The following is a 10,263-nucleotide window of genomic DNA, read 5'->3' as shown; positions in this document are numbered from 1 at the left end:
AGCCGGGCTGGCGCTCGAAAGTTTGGATCCTAGAGCGCAGGCCTAGGACCACCCCCCTTTATGAAACAAGCCGCGTAGTCGCTGCTTGGGGTCTCTTCGGGCTAATTCACCTGGTGCAGAGCGGGGCCCTGGGCCAGGGTCGGCAGGTGTATGGAGAAAAGCTATTCATCGAAGTTGACTTCGATGCAGCCTCTGGAGGGGCCCTGAGGGTACTGTGGAGACAGACACACATTCAACCACCTCAGCTTTTGGCCGCCCAAACTAGAACTTCGCGAGCTGGAGCTGGACGTTGGATTGACTTTTGAAACGGGAGACAAGAGACAGAGACTCTGGATCTGCTACCCATCAAATCCGATCACCTCTTGTACTGCTTTAGTTATCACCCCCCCTTCCCTTTTCTCTCTTTACAGGATTGTTCCTGTCGTCACACTTGCTAATTCTCCCATCTTAAAAGCGTGGAAATAAATACCAACCGTCTCTTGACGTAGTACCGTTTCCCTAATCTTTACAGCAAAACTCCTCTAAGACTTGCCTATACTCGTTGTCTCCAACTCCCATCTCTTTCCATTCGGTCTTGAATTCACTTCAGTTAGGTTTTTGCCTCCTCACCGTCCATTGAAATAACTTTTATTAAGATACTCAGAGCAGGGATCCCTGGGTGGCGCAGCGGTTTGGCGCCTGCCTTGGGCCCAGGGCGCGATCCTGGAGACCCGGGATCGAATCCCACGTCAGGCTCCCGGTGCATGGAGCCTGTTTCTCCCTCTGCCTGTGTCTCTGCCTCTCTCTCTCTCTCTCTCTCTGTGTGTGTGTGACTATCATAAATAAATAAAAAAAAAAAAAAAAAAAAAAAAAAAAAAAGATACTCAGAGCAATGACCAATTTTCAATCCTTTGGACCAACAGCGTCTTGACACAGTTGATCACCTTTCTTTTTAAAACACTTTCTTAAAAAAAAAAAAAAAACAAAAAACAAAAAAAATAAAAAAATAAAACACTTTCTTCACTTGGCTTCCAGGGCACCAATGCCCTTCTGACTTTCCTCCTACCTCACTGGCATCTCCTTCTCAGTATTCTCTACCGTTTTTTCGTTGACCTCTTGTTGCTGGAATGTCCCAAGGCTCAGTCCTTGACCCTCTCCTTTTCAGTGTCTGCAGTCATTCCCCAGATGATCTCATCAAGTCTCATGATTTTAAATGCCATCTGTACACTGGTGACTCTCAACTCTCTTTAACCCATATGTCTCTGAATACCAGGATCATTATCTCTATTTGGTTGTATAATAGTCATATTAAACTTAACATGTCCCCCAACTCCTGATGTATCAAACTCAACTTCCTGCAAACATCCTCAAAGCTGTAAATGATAACCTCATTCCCCAGTTGCTCAAATCAAAACAGGGGAGATATTTTTTATTTCTCTTTTTCACTCCAAAGTTAATTCTTTGGCAAATTTATTGGTTCTACTTTTATTTATTTATTTATTTATTTATTTATTTATTTATTTATTGAGAGGGAGAGGGGGGAGAGGGCAGAGAGAAAAAGAGAGAATCTTAAGCAGACTCCACATTCACTGACGCTCCATCTCACAACCCTGAGATCACGATCTGAGGCAAAATTAAAGGTTAACTGACTGTGTTGGCTCTACCTTTTTCTTTAGCTCTACCTTTATTTTTTTATTTTTATTTTTTAAAGTTTTATTTATTTATTTATGATAGACAAAGAGAGAGAGAGAAAGGCAGAGACACAGGAGGAGGGAGAAGCAGGCTCCATGCCAGGAGCCTGACGTGGGACTCGATCCCAGGACTCCAGGATCGTGCCCTGGGCCAAAGGCAGGTGCTAAACCGCTGTGGCTCTACCTTTAAAACAAAATTAGAATCTGGTCACTTCTTATTACCTCTACTGCTACTATGTAAATCCCAGCCACTATATTTCTCACCTAGATAAACTCAAGAGTCTTTTAACTGGTATCTCTTTCTCTGCTCTTGCCTTCCTATAGTATAGTCTCAATTCATCCTGAAAGTAATGTCTTTTTTTTTTTTTAATTTTTTTAAATTTATTTATGATAGTCACAGAGAGAGAGAGGCAGAGACACAGGCAGAGGGAGAAGCAGGCTCCATGCACCGGGAGCCCGACGTGGGATTCGATCCCGGGTCCCCAGGATCGCGCCCTGGGCCAAAGGCAGGCGCTAAACCACTGCGCCACCCAGGGATCCCCTGAAAGTAATGTCTTGAAAAACATAAGAGAGTGGGAATGTAAAATGGTGCAGTTGCAATGGAAAACAATATGACAATTCCTCTAAAAACTAAACATATAATTACTATATGATCCAGCAATTCCACTTCTTGGTATATGCCCCAAAGAATTGCAAGCAGGAATTCTTCTTCTTCTTCTTTTTTTTTTTAAGATTTTATTATTTATTTGAGAGAGATGAGGGGAGAGCACAGAGGGAGAGGGAGAAGCAAACTCCTCACTGAGCAGGGAGCCTGACTCCTGGCATAATCCCAGGACTCTGAGATCATGACCTGAGGCAAAGGCAGACACTCAACCAACTGAGCCACCCAGGCGCCCCGAAAGCAGGAATTCTAACATATTTCTACATCCCTGTTCATAGCTGCATTTTCTCATTAGCCAAGAGGTGTGAGAAACCCAAGTGTCCATTGACAGTTAAATGGATAAAACAAAATGTGGCATATACATACAGTGGGATATTATTCAGCCTTAAAAAGTAAGGAGATTCTGACACGTGCTACAGTGTGGATGAATCTTGAACACATGTCAAGTGAAATAAGCCAGTCACAAAAGGATAAATATAGGATTCCACTTATTTATTTATTTGTTTGTTTATTTATTTATGATAGACAGAGAGAGAGAGAAGCAGAGACACAGGAGGAGGGAGAAGCAGGCCCGAGGTGGACTCAATCCCAGGATTCTAGGATCGTGCCGTGGGCCAAAGGCAGGCGCTAAACCACTGAGCCACCCAGGGATCCCCTATGATTCCATTTATATGACATGGAGTAGTCAAAATTCATAGAGACAAAAAGTAGAGTGGTGGATACAAAGGGCTAGAGGGAGGAGGGAATGGGGTGTTATTGTTTAATAATGGGTTCAGAGTTTCAGTTTGGTACAATGAGGAAGTTCTGGAGATGGTTGATGGTTTTGGTGACACAACATTGTGAATGTATTTACCGTTACTGACCTATATAGTTGAAAATAGTGAAATCTTAAGTTTCATGTTCTATTTTATCACATTAAAAATTTTGTAAATCAGATCATAATCCTCTGCTCCAAATTCTCCAATGTCTACTTATTGCTCAGAGGAAAAGCTGGTAAGTCTTCACAATCTCCTTTAAGGCCCTGTGTAGTTGAACTGACCTCAAACTACTGGTCCCTTTAGTCACTCTATTCCAGCCATATTGGCCATCTTCATGTTCCTTGAAAGTTCCCAGGCCTCTGACTTAGGGCTTTGAACTTGTTCCCTCTGCTTAGAATGCTCTTATTCCAGATATTCATGTGCTTCAAACCTTTACCTCCTTCAAATCCTGATTCAAATATCATATTTTATCCACTCTGATCATATTATTTAGAATTGCAACTTGCATCCCTGTATTCCCATTCCTCTCTCCTGCTTAATTTTTTTTTCCACACCACTTACTATCATCTGATATACTACATTTTTACTTTTTTTTTTTTAAGATTTTACTTATTTATTGGAGAGAGAGTGAGAGAACACGAACAGGGGCAAAGGGAGAGGGAGAAGTGACTCCTCGCTGAGTAGGGAGCCTGACATGGTGCTTGATCCTAGGACCATGGGATTATGATCTGAGCTGAAGGCAGACGCTTAACTGAATGAACCACCCAAGTGCCCTTATACATTTTTACTTTAAAAAACAAAACAAAACAAAAAACCTGCTTGCCTCCCTCTGACTAGAATATGACTTCCACAAAGATAGGGATTTTTAAAAGAGATACTCTTAGAGCAGCCCGGGTGGCTCAGCGGTTTAGCACTACCTTCAGCCCAGGGCGTGATCCTGGAGATCTGGGATGGAGTCCCATGTCGGGCTCCCTGCATGGAGCCTGCTTCTCCCTCTGCCTGTGTCTCTGCCTCTCTCTCTCTGTGTCTCTCATAAATAAATAAAATCCTTTTTTAAAAAATATACTCTTATCACCAGAGATAGAGATAGACATTTTATTTTATTTATTTTCTTATTTTTTAAGTAAGATCTATGCCCAACCTGAGGCTCAAACTCACTACCCCAAGATCCAAAGCCCTGCACACCACCAAGTGAGCCAGCCAGATGCCACTGTAGGCAAGGATTTTTGTTTGTCTTGTTTACCTGTCTACCCCTAGCACCTGAAACAGTGCCTGGAGCATAACAGACACTCAATATTTGTTGATCAAATGAAAGAATAAATGTAAGGAGGTAAGGACAAAGATGGGACTAATTTGGAGCAAGCTGGAGTGATTAACATGAGAAGGGAAAAGAGGAGGTTAGAGGTGAAGTTGTAAATGTCATTAACATCTAGATTCCTCAGACCCTTGGATGGAGGGCTAAGAATTCAAACCTAATCCATAGAGGAGAGTCACTGAAGGTTTATGAATATGGAACTGGCTTGTGCTGTGAGGTGGTGTGACCAAGTGACCAGGCTCTACTGTTGATAGGTCTAATGGTGTTATTTATTCAACAGGTGAGCCACAGTACAGTGTGCCTTGTGTGATCTTCCTAGTAGCCCTACGAGGTAGAAACTTTTTAATCTCCATTTTGAGGAAGCTGAGATTCAGAGAGTTGGAGTGACTTTTCCAAGGTCACACAGCTAGGAAATGGGAGAACTCTAATTTGAACCCAATGCTGTCTAATCAAAGTTTCGGCACATCTCATATGTCTTAACTTTGTCCGGCCTCATGTCCTGCTTTCTACCCGGACGATAAGCTGCAGATAGGCAAGCACTGAAAACTACCCTTTGCTTGTTTGAATTATTTCAGTCTCCCACCCCAGGCCTAGTGCAGTGCTTGCCCATGAGGTTCTCAGTGTGTGTGGACTGAGGGGGACCCTCTGCTTGGGTCTCTGCTCCTCCTTATCTGCTCATCCCCACTCCTTGTCCCTTGGCTCCCTTTACCTCCAGCCAGCAGATCTGGGTTCAAATCCCAACTTAGTTAATTATCAGTCATGTGGCCTTGGGCAAGTTAATGTTCCAGTTTTATTATCTTCATCATTAAAATGGAGATACTACCTCTGGTTGTTGTGGAGATTAACTAAATAAATAAAACACCCAACATATCACACGACAAAATCCTTAATGTGGTAATTATTATTATAGTATCCCCTTAGCCCTGGTCTCAGAGTCTAACACAGTGCTAGTCACCAGTAGAGGGTTAATAATCATCTGTTTAATTAAACAATATTTTGAAAGAACACTGGATTATGATTAGCAGAGGTACATTTTAATCCTGGGTTATGTGTGTTGGTCACTTTCTCTCTCTGGAACTGTTTTTTCACCATTCTTGGGATCTCTACATTTTCTTCTAGCTCTTAGATGAAGTATGAATGTATAAATTCAGCCCATCCCTGACCCTCAGACCCTCCTTTATTTTTTTTATTATTATTTTTTTATTTTTATTTATTCATGATAGGCACACAGTGAGAGAGAGAGGCAGAGACACAGGCAGAGGGAGAAGCAGGCTCCATGCACCGGGAGCCTGACATGGGATTCGATCCCGGATCTCCAGGATCGCGCCCTGGGCCAAAGGCAGGCGCCAAACCGCTGCGCCACGCAGGGATCCCTCAGACCCTCCTTTAAATGACATCCCCTCTCCTGCCCTGCTGAAGCCCTCTTGGCAGAGGATTCTTGTCCTAGGATCTTCCCGGCTCAGGCTCCCAGGCCTGACATCCAGGTACCACCAGGTGGTGCTGTAGATTCATTCAGGTGAAGCTGGTTCCCAGTCTCCAGGCTGAACAGATGGGAGCAGTCCTAGGATGCCCCCTGGCTCCCTAGAGAAGCTTGGCATTCTTGGTGGAAGGCAGCTAAGCCTGGGATGACCCTGGGAAGTGAAGTGTCCAAAACCCACCCTGGTTCTGCTGTGGAGATTCCAGTACAGTGTTTGCAGCAGGACCTGCTACATTGGTGGGACCCAGTGCAAAATAAGAATGCTTAACGTTTCTAGTAGAGGCGGCATAGGGCATGCCTCAAAACCAGCATGATGGTTTCTAGTTCAGCCTCCTAGAGCTGACTTAAAATTTTAGGAATTTTATGAGCTGATTGTTGAACACAGCCATTATAAAAAATTAAATTATATGACATAAATTATATAAAAACAAAGGTAATAAATATCCCAAACTCATCACTATATAATTATTTTTTAATTTTTTTTTACTATATAATTATTTTTATACATTTCATGATCATCTGTGCTTTTGAAGTGGCTTACATTTATTGTGCCTATTTGCTTCACATCTCTTGCCAACTCTGTATTCAGTGATGTTACATAGGTAGTTAAAATTGGGAAAGGTTGGAGTGTTTACATCATCAAAATCTACAGGGGCACCTGGGTGGCTCAGGGGTTGAGCATCTGCCTTTGGCTCAGAATGTGGTCCGGAGATCCTGGGATCCAGTCCTGCATTGGGTGCCCTGCAGGGAGCCTGCTTCTCCCTCTGCCTGTCTCTGCCTCTCTCTGTATCTCTCATGAATAAATAAAGAAAATCTTAAGAAAATATATATTAAAAAACTACAAAGACCACAAATCATGCCCTGTCCCCACCCTACCCTGAAGGCATTTAAACTTTTACCTATACGGGATCCCTGGGTGGCACAGCGGTTTGGTGCCTGCCTTTGGCCCAGGGCGCCATCCTGGAGACCCGGGATTGAATCCCACATCAGGCTCCCGGTGCATGGAGCCTGCTTCTCCCTCTGCCTCTCTCTCTCTCTCTCTCTCTCTCTGACTATCATAAATAAATAAAAATTGAAAAAAAAAAAAAACCTTTTACCTATACACCCCTGGTCCTGGTTGTACTCCTAATGTGCTGTGCTGTGTGGTCTCTAGAACAACCCTCTCTTCTCTCTGGCCACATTTGTGTATCACCTTATTTGTGTATCACTTTATAATTTACAAAAGGGAACATTTGTGTGTGTGTGTGCTGGGCACTGTAGTGTCCTGTAACTCTTACAACGATCCAGGAGGTAGATAACTGGTACAAAGAACAAAGGATGTTGCCGCAGAAGAGCTGAGGACTTTGGCTCCTGGGATGGCTGTTGCCAAGATTCCCAGAAGGTGGCGCTGTGGTCTGACTCAGGGAAGCAAGCCACATTCCCTTTCTGTGCCTATCTTGTGTTGAGAAAATATTGATAATAATAATAATAATAATGCCTTTCTAGCAGCCTCCAGCCTTGTTCTTGGAACTTGTACATCAGAAGTCTGCTCCCTAGCTATACCTAAGAGTAGGTAGAAGAAAGATCTAGCTCCTTCTGCTCCTAGAAGGTCACAGCTGTAGGAGGTAAAAGCTGGCATTTTGTTCTTACTATAACATCAGACAGTGAGGATGTTTCCCAAAAGGGAGAGTGGGGTTGGACCCTTTAGGAATTAAGGAAATGCCAGCAAAAAATATGACGCTTTGGTATACTTGTTATTTTGAGCCTTGCACCTGAAAAAAACAGCAAATTGGGTGAGAGGCTTTCTCTGAATTCCCCCTATCTGCTCAATGACAGATCCTTCAAGAGAAACTCAGTTATTTTATTTTATTTTATTTTATTTTTTAAATTTTTATTTATTTATGATAGTCACAGAGAGAGAGAGAGAGAGAGAGAGAGGCAGAGACACAGGCAGAGGGAGAAGCAGGCTCCATGCACCGGGAGCCCGACGTGGGATTCGATCCCGGGTCTCCAGGATCGCGCCCTGGGCCAAAGGCAGGCGCCAAACCACTGCGCCACCCAGGGATCCCAACTCAGTTATTTTAAATCCCCTCCCCTGGAGCTTCATCAACCAGGGAAGATTGACTTTTATCACTGGAGAGACTAGAAGTTGATACCACACCCAGACACATTTTGTCACAAACTCCCATATCTCCTCTGTTTTCTTCTAAGGGCCCTTCATTTATTCTCTCCCCTACATGGCCCACATCTCCACTCGCCTTCCTATTAAAATGCTATATAAGCTCTCAAATCTCATTGCTTTTTTGGGGGGGTGTTTCCTTTTTTTCCTGCCTCTGATCCCCATTTGTACACAATATTAAAAGTGAATATGGGGCACCTGGGTGGCTCAGTAGTTAAGCGTCTGCCTCGGGCTCAGGGAGTGATCCCTGGATCCTGGGCTCAAGTCCCGCAAATGGGCTCCCAGCAGAGAGCCTGCCTCTTCTCCTTCTTCTTCTTCTTCTTCTTCTTCTTCTTCTTCTTCTTCTTCTTCTTCTTCTTCTTCTTCTTCTTCTTCTTCTTCTTCTTCTTCTTCTTCTTCTTCTCTTTTTTAAGGATGAGAGACACAGAGGGAGAGAAGAGGCAGAGACACAGGCAGAGGGAGAAGCAGGCTCCATCCAGGGAGCCTGATGTGAGACTTGATCCAGGGTCTCCAGGATTACACCCCAGGGGCTGAAGGCAGTGCCAAACCGATGAACCACCTGGGCTGCCCCACCTCTCCTTCTGCCTATGTCTCTGCCTCTCATGAATAAATAAAATCTTAAAAAAAAAAAAAAGGCTGACCTTGTATTTATGACTTTCCTTCCTCACTAGACCTATTCCAGGTTTCTTCTGCCTGGACAGCTAAGTTCTGAGCCCACAGAAGAGACCCCGGCTTTCATTCCTGAAAGATTTGTGCCTTGGGAGATTGTCTTTTTTTTTTTTTTTAATTTTTATTTATTTATGATAGTCACACAGAGAGAGAGAGAGAGGCAGAGACATAGGCAGAGGGAGAAGCAGGCTCCATGCACCGGGAGCCCGACGTGGGATTCGATCCCGGGTCTCCAGGATCGCGCCCTGGGCCAAAGGCAGGCGCCAAACCGCTGCGCCACCCAGGGATCCCGGGAGATTGTCTTGTATAGAACTTCAGCAGCCTTGCAGTGACTTTGATCCCAGGATTTACACCAGGACTAGGATCATTAGAGAATAGAGTTAAGTCTTTCACTAAGCCTCCTTGCCTTGATTATGTGGTAACTACTTATTTCCCCTTGATAGCCAGAGATTTTGACCCCATAAAATACTTTGATTTCTTTGCTTGTCTGTTCAGTGGTGTGAGGTGTTCAAAATGGTTGAGTGGCAGTTTCAACTTCCAGTTTGGTGGGAAAACGGTGTCACTTAGTGAAGACATTCCTCCGTTGGACACTACAAGCTCTTAATGCACTTCTCTTCCCTATAGTCATTGAAGCCAAGAAGCAAATAATGTTTGAATGTGTCAAGAAGTTTCATTGTGAGAGGACCCACTCCTACATCCAACCCCTTGGTTCTTGAACTGCTATCTGGCTAAAGGAGAAATAGTATGTACACTGGTTCAGAGCATTCCTGTACCTGTGGATGGCCCTCGATTTCACAAAGTGTGGTCTAAGAGCTGGTCCCTTACTTAGGCCTTCAATAGGCGTTTTCAACGTTACCGAATACTGACTAATGGAGCACATGGTAAGTCCAGTGAATCCTGCAGGTGTCAGCTCAGTATCTCACTTGTGAAGTGACTTCCATAGTCAGAAACAACATCTTATGAAATAATAAGACTGTGTATTGGGTACCCAGATGGAGGTTCTGACAGAGGCCTGAAAGGTAGGAAAAGCAAATTCAAATCTAGAGTAAGTACCTCTTCTAATGAGACAAATTCCCCATGAGGAACATGGTTCTATGTAATCCATCTGCCACTGGATAGTTGACTGGATTCCTCAAGGTATTACACCATATCAAAGATCAAAAAAAAAAAAAAAAACAAAAAAAACAAAAAACAAAGATCCATTGCTGGGTGCTGCTATGGGCAAACTGAGTGTCAGTAGTGGTGGCTGCCAGATTGGCCTTGGTGAGGGGATGTCCCTCTTCTTTTTTTTTTTTTTTTTAAGATTAATTAATGTATTTGAAAGACAGAGAAAGAGACAGAAAGAGAGCAAGCAGGAGGAAGGGCAGAGAGAGAATAGGGACAGAAAATTTTCAGCAGATTTCCTGCTGAGCATAGAGCCCAACTTGGGGCTTGATCTCACAACCCTGAGATCACAACCCGAAATGAAACCAAGAGGCGGTTGCTCAACCAATAGAGTCACCCAGGTGCCCCAGGATGTCCCTTTTCTTGAGCCCATGCATAGTCATCTTGGTCC

This window comes from Canis lupus, chromosome 2 (assembly GCF_003254725.2).
Source record: "Canis lupus dingo isolate Sandy chromosome 2, ASM325472v2, whole genome shotgun sequence".
Lineage (NCBI taxonomy): Eukaryota > Metazoa > Chordata > Mammalia > Carnivora > Canidae > Canis > Canis lupus.
The sequence above is the reverse complement of the archived record's forward strand: the minus strand, read 5'-3'. Positions refer to the sequence as shown.